The 27487-nt window shown below is 36.4% G+C and overlaps 1 protein-coding gene across 2 annotated transcripts in view; it reads left to right on the forward strand.

Moving 5' to 3' along the window:
- The window catches only part of LOC102682408 (leucine-rich repeat-containing protein 4C), a 446308-nt gene that overhangs the window by 223548 nt on the left and 195273 nt on the right, over positions 1 to 27487 (forward strand). For both annotated transcript variants that reach the window (XM_015338417.2, XM_069181633.1), the window contains exon 2: positions 13420 to 13475. The gene's annotated coding sequence lies outside the window, so the exon portion shown is untranslated. The remainder of the gene's footprint in view (positions 1 to 13419; positions 13476 to 27487) is intronic.

Here is a 27487-nt window from a genome sequence, read left to right on the forward strand (position 1 = left end):
CGTTTGCATCAGGATGATTTTAAAGAGCAAGGTCTTGGGTTTCTATACTGTATATGGCATTATATATCACCATGTGCTTTTATGGAAGCTTAAGCTTCTTTTTCCTTTGGCTGTCTAAGCATCAAACTTTAGCATCAGCTACTGTATATCAGTAATATACCACTTGCTTTGCCATATGCATGCATCAGATAATTATAAAATCTTTTTATTTTCCCCAAAGTATTTATTCCCCAATATTTATAAATATTTATAAATTTGCACGTACATTAAGAGCTTTTTAAGGAATTCCCTCCCTGAGATACAAGTTACTCAGATCGTCATGCTATCCTTAGCAAGTTTAGTTTCAGAGCAGAGCTCCAATTATCTGAGTGACGTTAAACCAAAGCAATGAAATCCTGTTATGCAGTACGTACTAGATAAGAAGTAGATAAACACAGCATCAAGGTATTGAGCAGAAAGCCATGTGTTGCTCACAGAAATCATAGATGAACATGTGAACCCCTGCAATATGGCCCTAACCCTGACACACACTGTGAATAATTGTGAGACTAGCTGAAGGGCCATGAAGGGCTGACTAAAGTGAATCATCATACAGTGTAAGGGATATTATTCACATCAAAGAATTACACACAGTCCGTTAGTCTTCTACTTTACTGTGGTGCGTCAGTCAGTCTACCTGTTCTGAGTCATCAGTGTCCGTTCTTATTAGAGATGTGCAAGGTGGCTTGGCATCTCTCATTGTTTCTGAAATATCGCTTAGGCAGATGACTTAATTGAGCACAGCAAGACAAAATTATTTCCAGAATATCTGTCAGTGCTGTTGGTTTGTAGGTTTAAATCTCTTAATTTTCTGTTTCAAAGTGACAGTGCATTCAGGAGCTAATAGCTGATTATGACCTGGAGAGATTCTCATTGTCATTGCATGCAGCCTTGTAGGCTGACAAGTTCTGAACAGGGCAGCGTCCAGACTGCATTCTACAGTATCTACGCAACACAATTTTAGAGCCTAGAGCAGGGACACCCAAGAGCTGCACTCAACAGAGCAGAGTAATGAGGTGAGGCACCCAGCACCCTCGGTCACCAGGGATCTGGGGGTGACAGTTGAAGAAACAAATCAAAAAGTTTTGCATGCCCTTGGGATGCTGGACAAAAATCAAAGTGAAAACAGCAGAGAGCACAAATAAAACGTGCACAATCCACAAAAGCAACTGAGATCAGGAATACTAAGCATTGTGAACACTAAAAATGTCTTACAATCAAAATTCCCTTTGATTGCTACTGTACATTTGTCATTAAAACCCCCAGTGGAGGTGAAGTACACCCTACCTTCCAAACTTTAAACCTTTTTACTTTTTGGGCAAAAAAGATAAATCTTTCCAGTTTCCCTCAACAAAAGCTTTTATGTGATGCATTGTTTTGGATCTTTCTTTCTGAGCCAGATGGAAGGTGTGATACCCAAGAGCATCTGCCCAGATACTATTCTGAAGTGATGCTCCCACTGTGGGGCAGGAATTATTTTGCTTCATGTCATCAACAAACCCAGGAGGAGACAAATCAGTCAGTCATTTTTTGCTCTTGTTGATCTTCCCCTGTGTGTTTTGCCACACTTTGCTCTCCTTATTAAATTTCAAACTGAAGACATAGTTGACATCCCAGATTGTTCCCAATTTTAACCAATGTGAAAAATGTTCTCACTACTGTCTGTCAATGTTCTGTTTGTCATAGTTGATTTTTCTGTGTGTAATATGCCTTTACATACTGAGTTTGTTTCAGTTTTCTAATTGATTTTAAATACTTGAGAATTATTTTATGTCAATGGTTTCCTCTCAAAATATAAGTATTTAGCAGTTTAAATGACATCAATCAATTTGCTAAGTACTTCATCCAATACAGGGTCACAGGGGACAAGGAGCCTGTTACACAAGCAACAGCACAAGGAGGCACCCTGGATGGGATGGCAGTCCATCAGAGGACACACGAAGACAAAGACACAGAGATGCACAGTCACACCGTGAACCTAGCAGCCTTTGAACTGTCGGAGGACAGATAGCAACTTAGGTCTGTAACTGAACCCAGGGACCCAGCGTTGTAAGGCAGCAACACTCACGACTGTGCTATTGTGCTGCCTCAGTTATTACTTCAGTGATTTTATTTTATGTTGCTCTACCATACTTTTTAGTTTCTTTTTACATTCTTAACATATAATGGTGAGATTAATTTGTCTCTCTAAAATGTCTCTGTGTGTGACTGACATCCCAACCTTGTAGTCCTGCTCTGTGCTTCTAGTATAGACTTCAATTTGCCTTGACCCACACAATGGAAAAGGTGCTTTCTGTTAACCGATGGATGGAACTTGTGTACTTGTCTTTTATTCTTCTTTTGTCTATACAAAAGTGGATTTGTTTCATGTAATATAGGTGTAGAACAAAACTGAAATCTTAAAGCTCATTAGATTTTACAAAAAATAAGGTTTTTTTATTGTTTTCTGATAGGACAAAATCAACATAAAGCATAGGCAACAAAAAAGCCACAGTCCCATTTAGAAAATATAATTAATGCAAATATTTGAGATCAAGGATCATACTTAAGATAAAAAACATGTAAGTTTTTCTTTTCAGTAATCCTAATTTCAAGAAGATACAGAAGTAAATAAATATATACTGTTGGCAATAAGGAATATAATTTGCATCTACTGAATTTTTTAGAATTGTGTTGGCAGGTGAAGATTGTAGTTGTCTTAATTTTATTGAGACATTTAAACTCTTAAGTAGCTGCAGACAAGGTGGTGTGCTGTGAAGCGAGAAATTATGCCTGAGGGAGGAAAGGCTTCTTATCATCGACAAATCAAACTGCTGACTTGCAAGCTCAGTATGTCCCCCTACCATTTGTACACATCCTTCCATGTTACATTACTATCTGGTTCGCCAATTTGTTGCAAATTTACAGTGGGGAACTGAGAAAATACAATGAATAAGTCATTCATGGGCAAAAAAACCAACACTGGTGTTGTATAACATATTCAGGATCTGCAGCTGCTGTTAACTGACACGTTTTTTCACCAGGGTATAGATGCATACAAAGTTGATCCAGGTTCATATTCAGAATGTTTTAGGATAGGTCACCCTTAAATGATAAACTTGTCATGATTTTGAAAAATGTTATTTTGATATCAACAGGTATAATAAAATACCTATAAAAGGTTGTAATTGAAACAGGCTCTTTCATTTCATTCCAATAATTTGGTTGCTCATAGAGAAGTGCTGAAGAATTCATGGATATCTGTTTCAGCAACATTGACCTTGGTTAAAAGCTGTATTTGGTATTTTCAGTCAGAACACCAACTTCAAAAAAGTTTGCACATGTAACTTTTTTACACATGAAACACATGTTCTGTTTATTTTATCAATATCTTTCTGGAATTCACATAACTGTATGCTCTTCTAATCTGCCAAAGACTAAAAGACATTAATTTCCTTGAACCCTTTAAGGCAAGAAATGAACTACGTTCTCCTTCGTTTAACTAATTAGACTTCAACAACTTCTGTTTACTGTTTTGTGTTCCTAATTATGATCCAAACAAATATTTAAGTTCTCTGTTGTAAATATCCTAGATTGATAGTTACTTTACTGAATAACTGGGTGATTACAGTAATTGCATTTATATCACAATTGTAATCCAAAAGTATTCCACAACATTTTACTTGTAGGACAGAGTCTACTTCACCCAAGAGTAAAGTGCAGCATCCACCAAGCAGACAAATTAAGTAATAGGTTTATTCCATGCTGAAAAAAAAGAAGAAAGAGAACACAACGTTTCGGCCGTGGAGCCTTCTTCAGATGTGAGAGAGACAGGGCAGTAGGCAAAGGTAAAGTAGCGGGAGAACAAAGGTTGGGAGGGAGGAGGAGTGAGAGGCGGGAGCAGGGGACAGAAAGAGAGGCCAGTGTGAGGTGTGAAGTCAGAATGGGTGCAGAGAGGTGTGAAATGAAACTTCCAATGAATGGAGAAAATTTAAAAGAACAGTATTAAGTGCCAGCTTTACAGTAACAGTTCAGACTTTAAAAAATCTAGACTGTAAATCAGAAAAGGGTGAAATGTATTCAGCAAATGGGGATTGAAATGACCAAAATTTAATGTCTCATAAAAGTATATCCAGGCATTAGTTTTGGAAATTCTGGTCTGGAAGGAAGAGTGCTGCCATTGGCTCACCAACAGCATCTGGGTTTCCTTGCAGGTTTCCAATCTCAGTGCTGACTAGGTCCACCTTTTCTTAGTTTACTGAAATCAGAATTGCTTTGTTTTCTATTCAAGGGCACAAGATGAAAACATTGCAAAGCACACACTTTTACCATATTGTACAGTAATAAATACAGTAAGTAATCCTGAACCTCTAACTTCCTGAAGACTCATCAGAGGTCAAGCATATGCAGGTAACCTGAAAATATTCATTTTTTATTGTCAGCTTTAATTACGCCTTATTAATAGGACCAATTAAGCAGTAAAACCAGCTGTATTAGTTTACTTGAGATCTTCACACCCACAGAGCCACTGAGACGAATGCAGCCAATACAGTATTTATATGGGGGTTAAGACAATTTACAACAGTGCAGTATTCTGTAGTTTCCAAAGTAAAAACACTACCACCGAAACATATTTGCTTTCAAAAATGCAATAAATTCAAAATCAAACCTCAGGGGTCCTTATGCGTTTGGAGTGTGGAATATCTCATGTCTTCATCCTGGCTGTAAAATGCTACAGTACATACCCATCATTAAGAAATTATAGCCATTTGAGTAATTTAATCATAGATCATGGACAACATGGAGAAATTCCTGTGCTATAAGTGATCATGTATAGCATCTGACATGTATATGATTATCCATTTATTTTGCATGTACAGGTATGCTGTATTTTCTTTTTTTATAAAAATATAGAACATGTCAAAAAATCAATCAAAGACTTGTAGTAGTCTGTCATTTCCATATCCTGTAGTGATATAAGCTATACAAAGGAGAACTGAAAACAACAAATTTGTTTCATTTGTAGATGTAGATGGTAATTTATCTCTCCCATGGGGTTTAGTCTAGGCTAGAGTTAAATGAACCTCAAAGTACAGTGTCAGAATTCTTTATGTGAGCCACTGGAGTCTCAGTTTAATTCATATCATGCTAGTTTGAGTTCTAAATAGGAATACACTGAAGACTGCAGCTTTAGCAACATTATAGTTTTTTTTTATAAAACCTCCTGGGAAGTCTAAATGTTTGGCAACATGACTGCAAGCTAAATTGAATTTTAAAACTCCTATTGATCTTTTTTGCTAAAAAGTTAATAGTTAAACTAGATCATCACTTTAGAGTCTCACTCAATCTTTGCACACAGATGGTGGGTGGAGAGAGTAGAAAATCTGATGATGATTCCGACCATCTTTGTGGTTTTAATTAAATCTAATGACATTCATTATAGATTCTCCATTCTGTTAGTCCTGAAAAAATCCTTCATGAAGTGTGTGCTTGGACGTGCTGCAAACACAGCTTTCTTTTCTCATCACTTTTTTCTGATGTGAACAGTTTGATGTCTTGGCGCTTTTGACAATCCTTCTGTATATTTCATTGGAAAAGCTTACAACCTGCACAGTATAGCAGGTGCACTATACCCACAAGTGCAACACTTTGCTTTCTGTCTGGACTCTTTACTCAGAAAGAAGTCTTTTCTTTTAAATCATACCTAAAGGTGCATGTGCTGCCAGTTACTTTAGGTTAATGAATTTTGAGACGATTGTACTGTTTAAAGAAATAAATTTCACTAGTCTTGTTATATCATCTGTAACAAATCACAGGGAAGAGCTGCACTATTGTCTCTGTAGATAGTTTGTTTCATCAGCGTCTCACCCTTGATTCATGACCTCCATTGTGTGTTTCTCTGCAAGCTTTCTCATTCCCGTACAAATAATTGCATACATTTTTACCATCAGTCTTAGCGTCTAGTTATGGTCAAGCAAAATAAGTGCTTCCTGTCATAACTGCTGTTGAGTTACTGAAGCTTGTGAAACCCTGACCAGATGTTGTGCTGTTTAGCAAGGTCAGGCAATTAATTTATGTTGGCAATATTTCATATTTTGTGACACACTTCCATCACATTGACTTGTGTATGACACTTGCAAGTCTCAATTATTTGAATCACTGGATTGCAGTGATGCATTGCAGGACTAAATTCATCATTTCAGGACTGCTTATGATTCTAGAAAAATTGCATATTTACAAACATTTGGAATACTTTTGAACTTATATGTGTTAAGCAAACTCTTCCTTCCTTTTCTCAAGAGGTTTCAAATTAAATCATGATAATTGTAGTTCACAAATGACAAGAGCCTTTCACAGGCAATTCTGATTTAGAAGCTAGGGACTCAAAATCCAACTCATTGTAACTTCCTGTCTTTTCTTTACTAAGAAAATATTGGATTCCCTAACGTAAATACACCTTTACTTAATGACATTTTTTCCCATTTTGGAGTTCAAAGCAATTCCTTTAGCCGACAGGAACTGGGAACTTAAATACACTTACAATATCCAATTTGAAGAATAAAGAATTGAAGCAATTGTTTCTCTGATTGCATTGAGAGTATACTGTACATTAGCCCTGTCATGATTCCAAATGCTTTGAAGTAGGCATTTTTATACATAGAGTGGTAAACAAACTAGTCATTATATTCCAATTAATGATCAAGTAATAATAATACAATGTAGCAGGAATGCATTATTACAGTCACACATACTGTATATTCCCAAAATGCGCTCTTTTTGTCATCAGGTATATACAAAATCTGCTCTGTGTTGTCAGGTTTCACTTATGTAAACATGAATTAATCACCCAGTGGGATGATTTTGTAGTGGCAAGGCTTAGTGTGTTCAAAAAGATTTTTAATCAACTTCCTGTTATCCTGAATGGACAAGGACCATGACCCTGCTCCTCTGATTCAAGTGTTCAGAAATATTTCTGAGATGAGGCTCAGGAGAGTCTTGAATTTTAACACAACACAGGACATCATAAATTGGGTCCATCTTTGACACCTCCAATGATGAAGTGTGCAACACTGGTGCTTCCTAGTCTACAAGCCTGTGAGATACCATTAAACTCAGCTCCCTAGCTGGAGATCATCGTACCTCAGAATGATCATCAAATGAGCAACCAGCTGGGGGGGGGGGGGGGGTACTACACCTGATGTTAACCAATCACCAACAGTGATTACTGGACCTCAAAGGTGGTGCACAACAATGGAACTTGCTCTCTATCTCACTTGAAATCTGGGAACCTGATAAGCTAATCAACCACGTTAATGCAATCAGTATGTTTAATTAAAATTATCTTAAGTTCAAGAAACATAAAAAGAATTCTGTACAAGATTTTCCCTGCACCGAGAGAGGTCTTTAATCTAACTACTCAAGTTTTAATTTTGCTGGATCTATAAAATATATTTTGACTTTTGTCAACAGCCTGAATATGAGTATACTGTACTGTATATTCAGTAGCAGCAGCTACAACCAGAGTGAGCAAACCATGAGTTCTTCCTCATCTATGTCTTACTCATGGACCGAACCCAAGTCGGACTTTGTACAGACTGTTGGAAAGCCACTGAATAAAAAGTTAAAGAGAAATTCTTTCCAATCCTGAAGAGACATATTCGGCACAAGGCCAAGCAGCGGTTTTCTCTCCCTGTGCCATAGGGCATCCTTGGCACAGAGACAGAGAAAGACGTCAGGACACAGCTGTGAAGAATCAAGCTTTAACTCTGTCTCCCTACAGGACTTCCAAGCTTTACACTAAGTCACCTGGCCAGCCTGCTCTGTGGATGAGTATACATTCAATTTTCACATTATAAATCTTGAGAATTAAACTATTATTCCAAATGCATATTTGATAAAGTTTAGTTCATAATAATAACCAAGTATGAATATTGAAGTACTGTAATGATATTGGTCTGATCTAAATAATGAATTTTGATATTAACAAGTGCAATAGTTAATCTATTTTAAAACTGCTATCATGAGCATCTTTGTAATCCCTAGATGATCAGCTATTGGCCATCACAACAGAATGATCATGCACACATTTATAATTGTATTGGCTTATTTTGCATGCTTTTTGTTGTATGAATAACATTTTATATTGTGTAGTTCACAATCAGTGTGTGTATATTGATTTTTGTCTACTACTAGACAAACAAGTACTCTTTCAATTTAGTGTTCTAATTTCTAATTTATCCAGTAAATTTAAACTACCAACATACATTATACTACCTCCTGGTTCATAATCTTTAATGCACACGCTTAAAGTAGTGATTCATGTCACTTTGTTTCTGTTGTGATAATTATTTCCCAGGAAAAATTCTTGGAGCTGAAACATCTTTATGTTTAAGTCGATAAAATATAAGTAGACCTATGGTTGTTGCTGATGTTGCTGATGCTCTGTATGAACCAAACAATGAGTAACTACATTTTTTTCAGCAGAATTTTTGAGAGCTTAATTTAAGTTGTTCTTGTCTTGGTTTAACCAAAATATTTGTTGCATGCACATAACTAGTAAATGGTAAATAGTCAATATCAGATGATACAAATCCCAAAGTTCAAAGTGTGGAATGAGGTGGATTGTTCAAGTGGTGATATACAGTAATAAGTGACAACTTGGAAGTGTACATTTTCAATTTATTTCTTTTTGAAATATAAAAATTGTAAAGAGTTTGTTTTGTCCTAATGGCTCCTGCTGAATGCTGTGCTTTTGGGTAGAAGAAATTACTGCTGCACAGTCAATAATTGTTCCTGCCTCTGTAGGATTCTCTAATATTTTCTCTTAGGAAAAATATTGACTTTGTATGAAAAGATAACAATAAAACTTTTAGTTGCAATTATTTTAATTAATTATTTTATATATTAATTGAAGCAGAAAATCAAAGCAACAAATAACAGAACATCATTGAAACAAGATTTTGCACAGGTAAAAGAGAAATAATTTTACTAGATAATGTTAAGAATTCCTTCACCAATACTGAAAATGAAAAGGTGAATTTCACACCAGTACCAGTTGAAGCAGGAACTATGACAAAACAGGTGGATAGGATAGAATCTTATCTGCCTTTTTTCTCTTAGGATTAGTCACTTGATTGATCCTGTTTCAGCTTCAAATGCCATCCTTTAATATGAAGACCCTTGGTGCAATTATGCATCGATCTGGGTTGGTGTGTTGAGGATTGCTGACTCGTTTGTTCTATGACTTATTTCAAACAAGACCGAGCTCTCAGCGATTTTCTGAGAGAGATTTAGCGAGAGAGCATGAACAAAGCAGAGCTTAATAGAAAAATGGTTTGAAGAGGTCCAATGATATTTGAAAAACTGGTATTTTGGAAGCAGGACAGATATGGTCATTTAGGAGCTTGTTTATCAATTTAAGAAATCGTGATGCATTTAGGCAATAACAACTGACAGGGTGTTTGTTTCTGACAAGTAGTTTATATATTTCCTCTCATAACTAGTTCTTCTGTGTGATCACATGGGTTTTTCCACTCATGTCAGCTATAACAAAACTTTAATTCTGTAAATGTATCATACGATTTTCACAGCTTTACCATGGTTTTCCAATGGTACAGTGAAGTACAGAACAATACAGGAAAGTGAAAGCCTTAGGAAATCACATCAACAATCACGTCACTAAACCACTAAACTAAAATGTAGCAAAAGTGGCAAACTCACATGGCAAATGTCCCAAGGAGACCTACTGTAGAGGGTGATGACACAGGGAACATTAAAATGAGAATGTGGACTTTATTAACCAATATGCCTAGACAAAAACAAATGCTGTCACTATCCCGCCCTCCCCAAAAAAGAACTACCAAGTCAAAATTGAAGCACTTCAATAAATGGAAAAGAAAATTGAATGAGCATAAATGTTAAAATAAGGCCATTTAATTCTAATGAGACTTTGTGCTTTTGGGCAGTATTTTCTCAGCTAATGCAGATTATAGTCAGTTAAGGAACATATCACATCTTTTCTAAAGAGGTAAGTGCAGCTTTTAAGAGGAGACATCCAAAAATATCAGAATATGTATGGTTGGGAATCGTTGGAGTATGAATTTCACTGGAGATATAGAATGAGATCATACAGTACAGTATGATCCTGTATTGCTGTCTGTCACAGCTGTGGTTTACAGTTTGCCCACTTTGCATTAACAGAATAATTTTGTTTCTGCCACTGAATGAAAGACATTGATGCCCCAGTTCTTTGTTGTACCTAATCCCGAATTGGCACAAATACATTTATTCTCAGTGCACTAGTGTGAAAGTTCATATTCAGAGAAGGTAACAAAAACTGAACCAAAGCTCACTTAACACTTAAACTCTTTGTTTTTAAAAGGGTCACTACATTACGCTGTTGCATGTTATCATCGTGCATTTCCCAGGAACTCAGTGTATTACTGTAGTCTTTAGTTCAGTTTGCACTGACCAGAAACCCAAATAAAGTGATGGAAATTGTTACTTAAAACTCTCCTGGAGCTATTCTACTTCTGATCCATAAGTGGTGTGATAATATTTCCAAAACTTCATAAAAATGTGATTACGATTTCCATTATCTGACTCCACCTAGTGGGGCAGAATGGATTCAGCAGTGGTCAAAGCTCACCACAGTGTTGTTCATACGCTTGGTTGAAAAATAATAAAACACACAACCTCCTCAGTAACTGTGTACATCATACTAATGACAGCTAAGCTGTATCTTTATGACACAGATAAAACCACTATGACAGTGTATGATCTGTGCTCATGGGTTTTGGTGTATATATGCCTGAAGCCCTCCATATTTCCCAAATGTTCTTTCAGCGTGGGGTATCCTTTCCCAACCGTATTCTGCATATCTAAGGACATCACCTGCCATCCATTACTCCGATATACAGTATAAATTATAATCACATAATAGACTACTTTTTTCTTCAAAAATATAAAAACACATAAAGTGTAGACTAAGAAGTGGTTAGAATGAAATTAAACTCCCCAGTTCAATGCTGACAGCATTAATACATGTATTTTAGGTGAGGTCTGAATTTCCAGCAGGGGGCACCTGGGCGAATTAACTAAGTTAAAGTAGCTGCTTTAAAAAACATAATGACAATCAGAATATTAATGTAATGACTTGTTTTATACGTTAGGTGATACCGCTGGATAAAAAGTGTAAATATCAACAAAAAAAAAAGTATTAATATACAGGTAGAAAAAAGTAATAAACCATATCTCAGAATGTCTCATCTCCATTTAAGGAGATACACTACAAACAAACTGACAAAGTTCACTAACCAAGGTGTGTGAAAAGAATGTAAAGATCAATAAATGTGTTCAGAATTCAACAAGAATGCCTACAGTTAAGAAAATATCATGCAGAAGCTGCAATACGGAAGAAAAAAATACTTTTTATTACAGCAGACTCACACAGCTTTTGTATAATTCTTGTGGATACCAGACATGCGTTATTATGAAAATCAAGATGAACAGCCCCCAGATCCACCACCATGATATCATAGATTTTCTACTCGTTCTCATACTGCTGGGAGTACAATATGCTTTTGAATCCAGATACTTGTTGATTTTTTTACACACTGCTGTCATTTCAAAACTTGAGTCACCCTAAGCACTACATTAAACTTGTAGAAAACAGATCTCATCAACAAACACTGTTGCACAATGCTGGAGATATGGTACATACCAGAGCGCAATGGCTCACTGAGTCTTGGCCCATCCTGATTATCACAGTGGTTAGTGAACAGAAAGCAGGAGACTATGGGACTCTGGTCCTTCTCGGGGATTTCCCCCCAGCAACGTGTGTCACCACTTCCAAAGCTAGTGAACTGGAGCAACAGGAGTAGAGCACTTTGGTGCAACCGCAGTGCCTGCAGTGGGAAATCAAATTCCCAAATTAATCCAAAGTAACCCACGGGTTTATCCATTATGCTTTGCCACATTTGATGTTAGACATAGTACAGAATTCACAAAAAAAATTCTCTCAAGATGTTCTCTCAAGCTTCCAAATGTACAAAGGGAATCTGCCATCCCTGTAGTGGCTCCAAAAGACATAGTGTATTACAATGCAGATACTGTACTTCAAACTTTCTGATACTGTACACTCAGATTTTATTACGTTCCTTACCATGACCAAAACTCTTTCGTCCACTATATAATAAGCCCTGAACTTTGTCCAAATGTGTCCCTCACTTCCACAAGACTGCACTCTTATGTTGTCATATCATATTATTACAGAAATATATTTAATTTGCTTTTGTGTTCATAAACAATTTGTTCTGTCAGCTTAAAACTTAATTTCTAAAGCATAACACAGATGCATTATTTCAATATAATGTTTTTATACAAACCTTTAAACTTTAAACATTGGCAATATCATCAATTTCACAGCATTTCACTTTAGAGGTGAACTAGGTTCTGCCATATAGACGTCCAGGGATCCTCACAAGAATGAAGGAAATGCTTTCAAGTACAGTATTTCAGCTCCTTTGAACTAGTTTACAGCGCATTTTACTTCATGTGTTTCACTTCAATGTTCTTAATAAGACCTATTACATGGATTATTCATTTATTTATTCCACATTCTCTTACACCTAAGATCAAGTTGCATTTAATTGTGGTTTATATGCTTTAGACATATTCTATTCTCATCACAGCACTTACTCTTATTAGCTAGCTTTCTCCAAGTATAAACTTTGCATAGACATGATGTGCTCTGGCAAACAGTGTGCAAGCCTGATTTGGGAAAAAAGCTGACCTAAGGTCATCGGAGATGAAAGATGGAAATGTGATCAAGTTAACCTTATGTGGCACCTTTGCCAGGCCTGTTTTCTGCCATGCCTCAGTATGGAGCAGACTTGCCAGAAGGTCAAAGGATTTGGCCCTGCTTATATTGGCCACAGTTTTTTTTTCTAAATGTGGCCTGGGAGCTCCTGGTGAGGCAGTGATACACTGAGCTACCATCTGTTCTCTTCAGTCTGCAAAGCCATGGTTGACTTCTCAGATGAAATGATTTAAGGTGAAGTGATATTTTTCAGGAAGGATTTGAAATTTGGAAGGCCAATTGTTTTAGAAGTATGCATTTGAAATGCAAATCGTCAAAGCCAATGTTGGCTCCAAAATCTCATGTGCTTGTTTTTTTCAAAATTTTAAGAGAAAGAGGTTATTAAGAGCACAGCAGACAAAAAAGTGCACCAATATCTGGGTCCGTGTACAGCAGTATGCTAAAAAAACACAACATACTGTATAATTCGAATAGATTTATTGTACACAAAATGCAATCAATCACATTGACACAAAATCAGTTTTCATCATTTATCCCAAAATTCCAGAATAACCGTGCCTTACTATTTTCTTGTCTTTCAGGAGATATAAAACATAACCTTCAGCAAGTGAATGAACATGACGTTTGTTCCAGAAAGGTAAGAACTTTATAAATACACAGAGCACATGTTCAGCACAAGTTTAATTGCTGGTTTCTGTTACTCCAGTCACTGTAGAGTGTTGCAGAAGGGGTTGGGGGGGCGAGGGGGAGGATGTGCTTGAAGGAAAGAGATGTGTGCGAGGAATGTAAGAGCGTTCTCTCTGCCATTTTAGACCTTAATTAAAACTGTTATCAAATTATCATCAACATACTGCAGGAATCACAGGCTTGAAATGTCACTGGCTTCTTTTATTGGACTGCAATTAATGTTGACAACCCCTGCATTGTTTATAATGGACAGCCATTGTCGAAACATATACATCTTCTGCTTGATAATGAAAACTGACAATGGGCTTTCAACTGCTTTGTAAGTCAATCACTGCGCAGCTGTGATTTCTCATTGGTGCAGGATAAGGCAGAATAGACAAGACAAGGCACTTATGAAATATTATGGAAGGAAGTCATTGTGTATGTGGAAATTAAACACCATGGGTCATGACTCAATCAGTTCCAGGCCTTCTTCCTTCACGTGTTGAGTGCTCATGAAATCAAGGTACCGCAACTCTCTTATTGGTCGGGTTCATAATACTTTCAGGGTTCTGTGCCATTTCTGGGGGTTGATTATATTAATATAAGTTTTCAATAATGGTATTTTAAAATGAATACCAGGTCAGAATGCCATGACCGATTTTGTTTCATACATTTCCACAAACAAATCAAAACATCCTGTGACATCAGCACTGAAAGACTATTTAAAATCAACTTATTGTAATTAGTGTGAGAACCCAAAAGAGAAGCCAAGCAATGCACAGTAATAGGTATTGCGATAGATTGAGTAATTGGCAAATTCCTAAATAATTGAAACTTGAGGTTCTGATTGTGAAATGCTAAACAAATTATACAAATGATACGGCAAAGATGAAATATAGGTTGTGCTATGTTTAGGAACAAGAAAAGGTTTATTCCATGGTGAAAAGAGAAGAAAAGAAACACAACGTTTCGGCTGTGGAGCCGTGTGACACTGGTGGGTGATAAAAGCTGTGGAGTAAATGATATCTCTGTTTTGGTTCCCTTTTCATCTGTACTGCTGTGAGACCGGATGTACAGATGACAGAAAGATCTTCTGACTATTATTAGTATTAGCTATACCATTAATGTTCATTCATGTATTTCTTTTTACGAAAGGGGGAAGAAACAATAGTTCCCTCTGGACAAACCATGTGCTCACATGGCACCCTGTCACAGACCAGCTTGACAACATCATTAAAATCTGATTACATGCCTAAAATATAATAAGATAATTCCTTTAAACAAGAAACGCATTCTAAAGCTCCCTTACAAATCAAATCACATCAGATAATCAAATGTCCCATGTTATTAAGTTTGCTCATTCACGTCTTCCACTTCTATAAAAAGAATATGTGCCATTTACTGTGTGGGAGGAGCAGGCTGCACTAGAGGTTCGTCGTCTTCATTTTCTGTACCAGTTCTAAAATGTGAAGCTTATTAGCTTTGTAATTTAAGGAAGCTATTCTTAGACGTGCTTCTCATCACATGGGTTTTTCCTTGGCCCTTACATTCTAGTATATTCATAGTATATTCTAGACTATTTTTGTAGCTTTTGATCTTAGATTCTTTGATATTTTGAAGTAAAACACCATTAAATAGTATTTTACAATAAAGCTTAATAATGGTAGCTGTGAAGAAACAAGCGTAGTTTGGCCTTCATGAGCCAGTCAGGTTTAAGAGTTTACCTTAAGTGTACACTCCTACTCAGTCACTGACAAATGGCACTTTCACAGAACAAATTAGTCACACTGCATTTTTCTTTATAATATGCCCTTCTGCTGCCAAGATATATTGCAAGTTTAGTATGCTATTTTCTTTGCAGATATCAGTGATTTTGACAATACATGTCTAGAGCTGTATGTTATCATAGGATGGTATGATATGACTATGGCAGGTCCCTATTAACTGGCAGTGTGACGTAAGAGGATCTGCTCACATTAACCACAAGAACTACAGGAAATCCCAGAGCCAGGGCTGGACCAGTCCTGGTGAAATAAAATGAAAGTGCCACCCTTATATGGTCTGTACCCTTGTGATCTATCTGGTTTCTCCATGGCACCCAGATCTTAACAGGGTTCCTTCAGGGTGATGTACTGTACGTCCCTCCACTGACAGCTAAGGTGGCTCGTTCCCCCACAAAGCTCAAAAACCCTGTAGAGTTAACGTGCGGGTTAACACACTGTACTTTATGAGTGAGTTAATTCCGTGCCAAGTCCTTAACTAAACACCAGCTCCTGTGTTCTTTACATATTTATAGAGAAGCCTAACAAAAACCAGCTCCTTTAGATTCATGGCTACATTAACAAAATTAAAAAAAAAAAAAGAAATTCAGTGTAATCCAATTGGAATTATTAACATTTTGTACAAAACAAATTCTTCTCCACTGGCCTCTTGCACATTAAATAGCATGAGACTAATACTTTTTATAATAGAGAAGAACCACCAGTTCTTTTATTTTTTGTATATTCCCAATTTGAATTTGTTATTTTTTTATCAGCATGTTTTGCCATACTAAGAGAATGAGAGCATGTAAACATCTTCCTCCAGTTATTTCTCATCTGAAACAGCACCAAATTGCATCACATGCATTACTTCTTGATCTGTTTATTTATTGATCTATTTATGTACTCATTACATTGTTTTATTTTTACTTACTGTATATACCAATACTACCTTCATATCTGCTAATGATTCTCCCCCCTTGTGTGTGTTCTTCTGTGTTGTACTGTGGCATTATGCTGACTGTTCCTAGTGTATTGTGCGCCTCGGCCCAGGAGAAACTATATTTTATCCTCTCGTGTGCATTTGTATAAGTGCAGAAGGACAATAAAGTGAACTAACTAACACATCACCACCTAGAAAATCAAGGACAGTTTGGGGCAGTGATTTGTTTGTTGCTGTGCAGCACACTCAGGAAGGCCTGGTGAGGCCTGGTCAGCTCTGGCACTAGTAGTGCCAATAGTTTTGTCACTGTAACTATGATTAGATTTTATTTGTCAATGGTATTTATTCTTTTCCGATTTGAAAAACAATTATATCATGACTCACTGAAAATGTTTTCCTGAAAATTAATCTTGAGTATCTTTCTCATCAGCTATCTGAAAATGAACTGGATCATCACTTTTTTGTGATTAATCAAAATAATTATTGATTTCAGAGATACAGTATAAAATCCAAAGTATGTGTATGGTACTGTACGTCCATCCAGTTTGTGAAGTATGGTGTTGCTGAAATACTTCTCTAATTCCCTTATTTCCCTTTACAGTTGAGAGGGTACATAAATGTGTGTGTGTTTTATTTGAAATGTTCTTTATCCAAAACATTTATATTGTATAACGTTTAGCAGCTGTGACAGTGAGTGGTGTTTGTTTTGGGGAATTAAGCCATGTGACTGCTCAATCACAAATATCTTACTCAAGTGGACTTACTGTACATTTACTAATTGGTCCATATTTCATACAGTAGCAAACAGCACTGGCTTTCCACACAGGTCTGTTTTAACACAACATATAGGTAGCCGCAGAAAATACCTCATCCCATTCGATGCCATTGTGGCAAAAATCTAAATCTAAACAGTCTAGTCTTTTTGATGACCTTTGGCTGCTGGCTCCCTTGGGCGTGCTTGATTGGCATGAGACAGTAGACACTTCCTGGAGGCCTAACCAGTTAGAGTAAAGCCTCGGCACACTGTTGGAGTGGACAAGGGGATGATGGATGGGAAGAGAATAAACAAGCTTGTTGATGGTGAATTGTTTTTTTTATAGAACCGCTTCTTATGGAAATGCTGGGTTTTCTCCCTCAAATATACAAGCTGTCACACAAAGATTCTAAAAAAAGAATAGGTAACCAAGCCAAAGCTTCTTGAATGTAACCCATTTTTGATAGCAGTGGTATTACACATTCATTTAAAATGGTTTTGCTGCTTTCAGATTTGTTCATTACAGCTAATGAATGAGTAATAGTATAGGTAGGCCACTGGGAGTAGGAACTACGTGGAATGTGACCAAATTTTGGGAACTTCTGAGTGACCACATTTTGAGAACTTCTGAGATAGGGGTGCAGAAACTGAACTATTTCTTTTGGCCCTGGGATATGCTTTTCATAGCTAGTGTGTCAATTTCAGTCTTCCTGTTGTTTTCAGGACTCGATGCCAGTTAAGTCAACCAGAACTGAAATACTGCGTTTAGTTTAGTGAAAAGCCTTGATGGTGATTCATCTTTACTAGAGTTGAGACACTACTTTATTACTCCAAATACAGTTGTCCCCTGTGAAAATTGACTCTTACCCCTTCCGATATATTGAACTCGATGGCCTACCATTTTAGTTTTACAGCAGAGAAGATAGTTAAGTCAATATTTATTATGGCCAGCAGGATTCATTTGTTAAAAATCAAATAAAGGTTATTTCTTTCATCATAATAGCTTGCACTTTTTGAATTAGATAAATACTCTTGTGAAAAAATAAGACATATATTAAATTTCTGCTTCATTGCTAAGAATGTGTGACACAATACTTAGTTTCTGTAGCATGACCTTGCTATAGGGATAAGAGTGGTATACAGATAAAGCAGATGTACAGATTTAATTATCTATTTCTTTTTACAGCAACACCTTTGCATAGCAGTCTCAAAATAAAAGTAAACAACTTTTTCTAAAACTGCTATATCAAAAGCTTCTTTAAAAAACATCATTAGAATGTGAATAAAATAAGCTTACTATTAATCTAAGAATGTATGTATGATTTCATGAAATGTGATATTTTTTCATATGTATATTATATATCAAGAATTACACAACATGCCTCCTAAAAATAAGCATGTCCATTCCTAAGCATATGTATTAATTATCAGTTTTTTTATACTACCCTGTCCCTTAAGACTACTAAGACAAAAGTGAAAAGCCTGATCATCTTAAGGTAATCTAAGGTATTCTCTAAATGGTTTCAGAACACCTCTGTTATTGAAATTCAGTACATCGACCCTGATGGCTTCATTATGCAGTATATAGGTAATCTTTTGAGCTGTGTGGGACAGATTTGCTCTTTTGTTAAATCTGCTCCAGAATGCTGGCAAATCAGACACCAATCTGTGTTGGCAATGGTAGTAATCACTCAGCACCATATTACACCTCCTATGTAAGTGTCCTTTACATAGCTTTCTAAAACAATGTTTATGAATCCATCAAAAATACCCTCACATATCTCCATGGTTGTTAACCTGTCTACAGCACTGCAATGCTAACATTTTACGGCCTGATTTGAAAAGGTTAATTAGTATCTTGATTGCTCCCAGTCTCAAAATCCTTTTATAAAAGAAAAATCCTAATATGCCTTTAATTCATCATTTAACTTAGTATGCACCAATTAAACCATACAATTAAGATGGTTGCTCCCAATAGGAACAATATTGTTTTTACTGAAAATGGTCTAAAAAGGGACATACTGTCCTGTATGATTCTTAGACTGCACGCTGTGTGACTGTATGTTAATAGCAAAAAGTCTTCCCTCTTTGTGATACTGGGGTGGCGTTATACCGGCAGGTTTGATTTTTATTTAATAACCAGTTGATGAAGATGATGCCACACTCCTGGAGCTTTTCTTTTTACTTTTGTCTTATTGTTTTAATTTGATGTCCTAAAAATCCAAGACATTATAACAGGCATTGTGGCTCTTCAGCAGAGATGACGACCCCTAACTTGTGACTGACCTGAGTTCTGAGTTCTGCCCTGTAGGTATAATAGGCATTTGTCCTTCCTTCCCATGAAGAAGTTTCCTTTCAGCTGCTCTCACTAACCTTGAAGGGATCTGAAAAATCTGTAAATCTTTTCCATGAAAATGCAAATGCATAACATTGTGTGTTCTTGTGTTTGTTTCCTGAATTATTCATAATTTGTAAGGTTGTGATTTTCTTTACTCAGAGGAAAAACCTCACCACCCAAAAAAGTCTCTATAAGCAGTTTGAGTCTTTGAAATCAGTAACCCATATTGTTCAGCAATTTGTTTCTTGCACTTTTACTAAAGAAAAAAGAAGAATGCAAAAAAATCCTGAGTTACAGTAAGTGCTCTGATAAATTGCAAAGAAAAATGAGGAGGTTTAAACACAGCTTAAACTGGCAAAGTGTGAACACATCTCATCGTCTCGGAAAACTGCAGGAAAAGTATGTTACACTGAATACAGACTGAGAAAAACTCTGATTGTAATGAACCCACAGGTTGAGGCCTTTTAAATGCCAATCAGTCAGGTAGAACTAAAATTTACACTACTGAGTTGGAGTATGCTAAATACCGTTCTCACATTTACTTGGGTTGTGTAAATATGCTGTGTAGAAATCTTCTCTGTCACTTGCTAGCTCTTGAACTAAAAACCCAAGTCATGCTGTTAGTCATGAAGGGCAGCCGTGTAGGAATTCAGCAGCCAGTCCCAGATCTTCCCTTTGTATCATTATTAGTGTTTTTCAACACTCCAAGTGCTTAACATATAGGAGTAACGTCACTTTATCTACCACTGAAGTGCAACACTCACCTAGAGAGCACATAGCATCCAACAGATCAGGTGGAAAAGAAAGAACAGGGAGGCCAAATTATACAAACCCAGTGTGGGTTTAGTCAGGATTTGCAGAACCTGTTTCCCACATGCCTTCACACCCCTACCATTCCAAAAGCCATGAGAACGTTAATGACCAAGTAACAAGTAATCAGAACCTTGGTTCATTAGCAACCTTGGTTGCTACAGGTATGTGTGTATTACATGAACATATTTTATGTGTAAGTTACTCAGAAGGCACATCTGACATGAATGAAGACTTATAATGGGGAGAGTGCACCGTTGTCTCCAAATTCATGTGTTAGCAGTTCTTCTTTCGATTTGTTTTCAAGGCTCATGAAATCTGTCATATACATGTAGCAGATTATTGCATTAAACACTAGTGTATTACAAAAAGCTCTTAATGCAACCAGTGATTTTAATGCAAACCTGATTTTATATATTTATTTATTAGTTGTTTACTTTTTTACTTCTCTTTATCAATCCCATCTTTGTTATCTTTGTCATCTTTATTTAAAGATGCTCAGTTCTCTTCAGTATAGAATGTGGTATAATCCTAGAATAACAATTTGTGCAGTTCACATCCCAGAGGCTATATCAAGTTTCCTTATTCTGTATTCTAGTCTATTTTTGGACATTGGAGAACTGTTTGCAAATTTCAGTGGAGTTCATGAAAATCTTTCATTTAACTAACATTCATGTCAAAGCTCAATAGGACTGTATTTTGAATACTGTATGGGATAGGATGCTCATTTCTGTCCCTGTTCCAGCATTTCTTTATGTCTCTTTAAATCAACAACTGCTGTAGGCAGTGAAGAAGGGATAAATTGATCCAGTTAAGCCTTAAATGGATCAGTTTAACACTTCTCCCAGACACAGAGCTGCTTGTAATTTGAAGAAAGACATGTTGGATTCCAGACACTGATGTCCTGCCATATCTGTGCATATTAATAGTGAATAAAAACATGAACACTTGGAAAAAAATCTTAGTATATATTTATAAACTATATTTCTCCATGTCTAGCATATATATCTCCATGATTCCTTTACATTGTTTTCTTGGGAGCCTTAATTTTCAGCTACTTTCATGAGATTCATGAGAGGCTTCCTTTGAAAATTGGTTTCCAGGTGTAAGTCTGTAGAATTGTCTTCACATACATCTAATATAAGATGCTTAACCTACTGTAATAGCTTTTTTATATAATTAATTCCGTTTCAGAAAATATTGATCACTAAGAGATGTATATTGAGAATTTCAACAGAATTAAAATGTGTATCTTTCTGTATGATGTTTTTTTTTGCCGACAAATACCCAGAAATATGTCAGGGATATAATATTGTAGTTTAGCAACTGGGATTAAGTCATGAATGAACTAGGCCCAGACAGGCAACTTTTGATCACCAGTGCTTGTCATCTCTGATTCTCAATTCGTCCATTTAAACACATTCCAGAAGTATAACACAGTCGACTGCTCTTTGTTGTGACACTGCTCTTCACATTCAGAGAAAACAGTTTAAAAAAATCGGTTGCCATTTTTCTCCTAATACTTTCTCCTTTAGAATGGGAAATGAAATGAGATTAAGATTTTCAAGTCTTAATCTGTTGAACTACATATACGTCATCAACATCTAATTTTCTTTTCAGCAACTAATGAGCTTGATAAGAATAGCCACTGATTCTGGTGCCAACTACAGCCCTAACCATCCCTGCAATGCTAATCCAGGAGCACTCAAACTCGGCACCTGGATTTCATGTCACTTTTCAAATACGTTAAGCAAAGAACTGATCCTCGGATGCTTAATTAACCCAGATCACCACATCACTGGGTTAAAAAGGTGATCACTGCAGATCACTTTGTTAATTAAGGATTTAGCTGGAACAAAGGCAATGTCCTGACTACCTTAAGCCTAGCCCTTTACTAATTTGTCATTGTAAGCCCTTTATTTAATACTTATTGTATAGCAGATCTACAGTAGGTCTACCCTTGGTCTTCTCTGTACAGCAGTTCCAAAACCTGCTTATGCTATTCACTACAGGAGCTCTGCTCTGTTTGTAGATGTTATTATGAACCGCTATTCAATTTGCAGTTTTCATAAAGTTACTTAGGGCACATAAAATGTATTTCTATCTAAAAACATAGTTCCACCAAGTAATTGGACCATATTAAAATTGCTTTATATGGATGATTATTGTCTGGCTGAATTTCAATACACTCCCCTTTTAGAAAAACAGAGGTCATATGGAAACTGTTCTTTTCCCGAAATGAGGATTCAAACCTGTATTAGTTTTCATCAATCATATCGTAATACATAAGAAAAAAACAAACTATTTGTTTTCAAGCAGAACACATCTTTTATAGTAGTCTCATATCATCTTCCTGAATGTATTATAGATAGACTACTGCTGTCAGGAGCAACAGATTGCTCTGGCTTTTTTCCAGAGCCTTATGTATTATGTAAAAGGACTCATTGTTGACATGGTTGTAAATATTCTAACCCTCTACTCCTTTTTTTCCCAGTTTCCTTTCTTTGACTTAACACTTCAAGGAGCAGAAACTGTTTTTACACTGATTCACATGCTTTAGAACCTACGTTATTGAGCATTAATCCAGCAGGTAGTTAAGACTGTAAAGCCCCTTTCCATAACCCTGCTAGTTGACTCCCTATTCTTGTGCTCTAAAGAGATTTATCCTGTTTGGTATCTTTTGTATTGTGAAACTCGATGACTGCAGCTGTGGTCAGGAAGATGACAATAACATGAGCCCAGGAAGGATAAGAAATTTTAGTCCTGGAGTATTAATGAAGATGATAATAAAACTGAAAAAAAAATGTAGCAGCTTAAAACCTGCTTGTCATTTTTGAAACATGAAGCTCATTTACTTAAAGGGCAGTATTATAATTGGAGATGAAAGTGTTATGAATGTAGGTTTCACTTTTGTTCTCCCACCAATAGGCAGATTTATGTCCTTCCTTTGAACCATCAAACGGATTCTGACTGCTGGGTAGAGTGCTTTTTCTTTTCTGTCACAGCATCTAGCTTTTACATTAGAATAAATAAGAAAATGAATGAATGTGTTTAAGTGCCTCTGTCTTCTCCAGAAACGGAGGCTTAGAGGAGAGTGTCTGTATGAATGTGGTCTGTACCTTAAGAACTATGTCTTTGTGGACAGGTCTCAGTGTTGAGCTTTACTGTATTTTTATGTTACTGGTAAGCTCTAAAGTAGAATTTTGAAGGTCTTCACCGACAAAATAAATTAAAACCATATGCTTGGGGCCTACTGTATCTCAAAATGCTTTATAATGGAACAGTACAGTATGTCACTTTTGATCTTTAAGGTGTTATATCTAAAACAATATACAAGCTTTGTTCTCTCTCATTCTCTTTTTTTTAATGAACAAACACAGGTGGATGGATCTCGATGGCATTAGAGATAATCAAGCTGCCATCACAAACCACTCAGGCACTCTTAAAATCACCCCATCCTATTAAAATCTGCTTGATTGAGGACAGGAACTCATTGGCGTTTCCCAGATTCTCACTTCTTGTTCATATTCACAGGTGCACCAGAGGAATCATTTTCTAGCAGCCCTTACCAAATAAGTGATTTTGAATGTCACTTTGATTTGAAGTGTCAGCAAGAAAAATATTACTGTGTCAACCATATGCTCAGAGTGAAGTCAACAGCTTCCATTATGTCAAACCTGTAGAGAAATCTGGATTCATATTCACCATTTTCTCTCCCTAAGGCCATTCACTTAAATGGCTGGCATCTCGGAGAGTGAATCCATTAAATGTCTGCTGAAATAAATGTGAGTTATAATATATATTCATTGACACTTCAGATGGTGTCAAAAAAGTTTTTACAAGCTTGAGAGAGGTGACTGCCGAGAAACATATTGTCATGTTGTTATTTTTTGCACCGGTTGCCAAATTAGCTGAAACGTACTGTATATACAGTACTTTTTCCACAGGCAAAAGAAAGGAGTAACACCCAACCCCAGATTTCCACAGCAGGAGGGAATGCATAACTGTCACTGTGGTGTGCAGGGGTAGATGCAGACAAACAGTATTGCTGCTCCAGTAAGACTGATATTTAGAATTGAACAGAAGTGGAATATAATTGCAGTCCAAATTCTGACGTGAACTTCCACAGCTGTTGGTACTAAGAGATTGACACTGACAGATATCAAAACACCTAATAAACAGGTTATTCCTGCACAACCATGAATGTATTTAACTAAAATAACTTCTTAATTTTTTCTCTATCATTCTTATAGCGTTACATCTGTATGCAAAATGGTATTCCCAGCCTTGGCATGTTTTCATAGCACAGCCACCTACTGTATTTTGTGATGTTATAGTTTGATGTACAACCTTCTCTCAGCAAAAAAAGCAGGAACACTCAAAAAAGAATAATCCATAAAACAGACAAGGTCAGACAGGTTTGGGCAGTGCTTGGATAGATTATACGCTTGTGGTTTTCTTTATTTGGGGATATTCTAGGATAACTGGAGGAATACTGAGAGCTTCCAAAGAACACACAGGCATAAAAAGGCTGGAGTTTCCTGATGAGCACTGGTGTGATTAAACTTGACAGTTACAATGCAGGGGATGGAGAAGACAATTGGATTACATTCAAACTTAAACCAACTGCTTTGTCATCCTAGAAAAAGCACAATTCACTGATGCTTGGAGAGCCACTTTACTTTGTGCAACCACAGATGAAGCCATGTTACTTCTCTCTATTGTTCTCTGGGCTGGTTGAAGTGTCTTCTGCATGTTCTGTAGCTGAACACGAGTTTTAACTGAAACAAGCAGATGAGATAATGGCTACTTGACCTTTTGGGTTTTGCTTTTTTTTTTGCATTCCCCCAATAACTGTTTTCCTACTGGGGCAGCAAGACGGCACAGCAGTTAGCATTGCTGCCTCACAGCACTAGGGCTCTGGGTTCAGTTTTGGGCCTGGGGTGCTGTCTGCATGTTTGTGCATGATGTTCTCCTGGTGTTCATGTAGGTTGCTTCTGGGTCCTCTGGGTTCCTCACACAGTCCAACATGCTGGTAAGTCAATTGACATCTGGAAACAATGACCCAGATGTGAAGTGATGCCTGTGACTATGTGTGCCCTGGCTGGCTCCACGACCCTGAATTGGATTAAGTGGTTAGAAAATGGGTGGATGTTTTCCTAGTGGTGATCTTCATACTGGCGATCATGCTATCCTAGTGGACATTTATTCAGTTTTTATGTGAATCATGTGTTGCATTTTTTTCAATGGTCTGATTCATCTCAGCCAGCAACACTCAAAAAAACTCTTAATGATTATAAAAAGCCAAAGCATTTTTTCTTGCATGGTTTGAAATTTCCTGTGTATTTCAAATTTAATAAATTGAGTGCCCACTACCATTTTAAATCAAAAATTAGAATAAGAACAAAAGGGATTAAGATACATTTTCTTTGAATCAAGGACGGTTGAGCTGTTCTCATTTTCTCTTTTTGACCTTTCCGATGTTCATATTTTCAAGCCGATTGCAGAATCATGTTCACAGTAACCTAATGACATAATTTATTGACATAATAATTGGATTGGAAGCCTCAACTTGCATTCTGAGTTGTTCAACCAGTAAATAAGCATCTTTACTGGTTGAATAACTCAGGGGTCTAATTTTCCATTATTTAAAATTTACACTTCAGTCTATGCAGGGCTGCTCAAGGAAATGTACTGTAAAAGGTTTGATTTTATCTTTTCTGAGAATCTACAGAATAACAAACTCATTATCAAACAATACAAACTACGTTGTAGATAAGGTTTTATTCATTTAGCTTTACGAAATGCACAAAACTGTAATTTGCACTTCTGTGCATTTAATACCACAGAATATATGTTGCCTATACCAATTCTGGTTAAGAGTTGACCTGGTGTCAAGTGGTCTAAAGTTTTAAAACCTTAAACATTTTAAGGACTGTTATTATTTGCTTATGATGGCTATTATTATGTATTAGTATATTATTATTAGATTAATAACACCAAATAAATACAATCTAACATGGCATAAAGTAGATGAAACTATGAACTATGGTAGGAAAGAAGAGTTATTAATATCATTTTGTATTTGCCAACCGGTCTTCCCATGCATATGTATGAAATATTGGCCTCTGTCGGTGGCACAAGATCAGGCCATTAACAATTTTAACTTGATTTATAACAAATTTGATTGTTCCATAACATGTTATTAGTTTGAAGAATTATTGTACCATTGAGTGATGTCTGTTATAATTCCACAGAAGTAATCTGTGAGCTGGAATTGATTAATAAATGAGACTATTGGAGAAATGAAACATTAGAAATGACTGAAGCTGTCAGCTAAACTCCCTTTAAGAGTGCCCATGACAAAATGCATGGAAAAGACCAAAGCAGATAATCAGTTATTCTCCAAACCACCTGTCACTCAAAAGACTTATTTGTCTTTTTGGAATCACCCCTGATTCAAGAGGTGCTTCTGAATATAAATGATTGGTTATATTTTTACCGCTTACATTTCCTAGCATTTGGAACTTTTCTGAATGACTATTTTTTCTCTAAGTATTTTCCAACAATTGTTTTTATTCCAAAACAACTGATGAAAAACAATTGTGAGAATCAGAATGTTTGAAAGTGGCAAACTTTTAAGAAATTATACAAGATTGTACTTATTATTCCATTTTAAGTATGTTTAAAATTATTAGTAAAACACAACTGTGCTTCAGAGCATGGATATTTAATTGACAAATTATCAATGAAAGGGACAGACAAAAGCTCATACTGTAACAGGGCTGAACTACACCTTGTGTGCTACAGTATATCTGTAATTTTCAACCTTAGGTTGTTAAAATGAGTAGAAAATGTCCTTTCAACTATTCAGAGCTTGTTCTGTATTATATTATTATTGCTGTATTATGTAGACTGGGAATCAAGGCCCCTGTAATGCTGATACCTACTGTATTTATTCTTCCTACTGTATATCTCGCTGGTCTCGAATAATCAGTGTGGAGTACCATGCTCAAGGACACAATAGCAGTGTACATAATAGTTCAAACCATCTTTTTGTTAAGAAATCTTAAACACTAAAATCAAACTTTTAATTAAAAGTTAAAATAGTAGCCCCCACACCCCCCCCTTCAGCCTGAAAGTAGTTTTTTTTCTGCAAATTCTACAGAACTTCCACACCTGTGTTCTATTATATCAGTATTCAGATGCGTAAGGTCAAAATAAAACATCATAACACAAAAAAGGTTTCAAAAGGGAGGGAGCTGTTCAGCTCATCTACACTCTTTGATAGTGAGTAATTAATTGATCCAATGATCTCACCCAGCCTTGAAAGAACCCAGCTTCTTGCCTGGAACAACATGGCAAGGTAGAATGT

This window comes from Lepisosteus oculatus, chromosome 21 (genome assembly GCF_040954835.1).
Source record: "Lepisosteus oculatus isolate fLepOcu1 chromosome 21, fLepOcu1.hap2, whole genome shotgun sequence".
Lineage (NCBI taxonomy): Eukaryota > Metazoa > Chordata > Actinopteri > Semionotiformes > Lepisosteidae > Lepisosteus > Lepisosteus oculatus.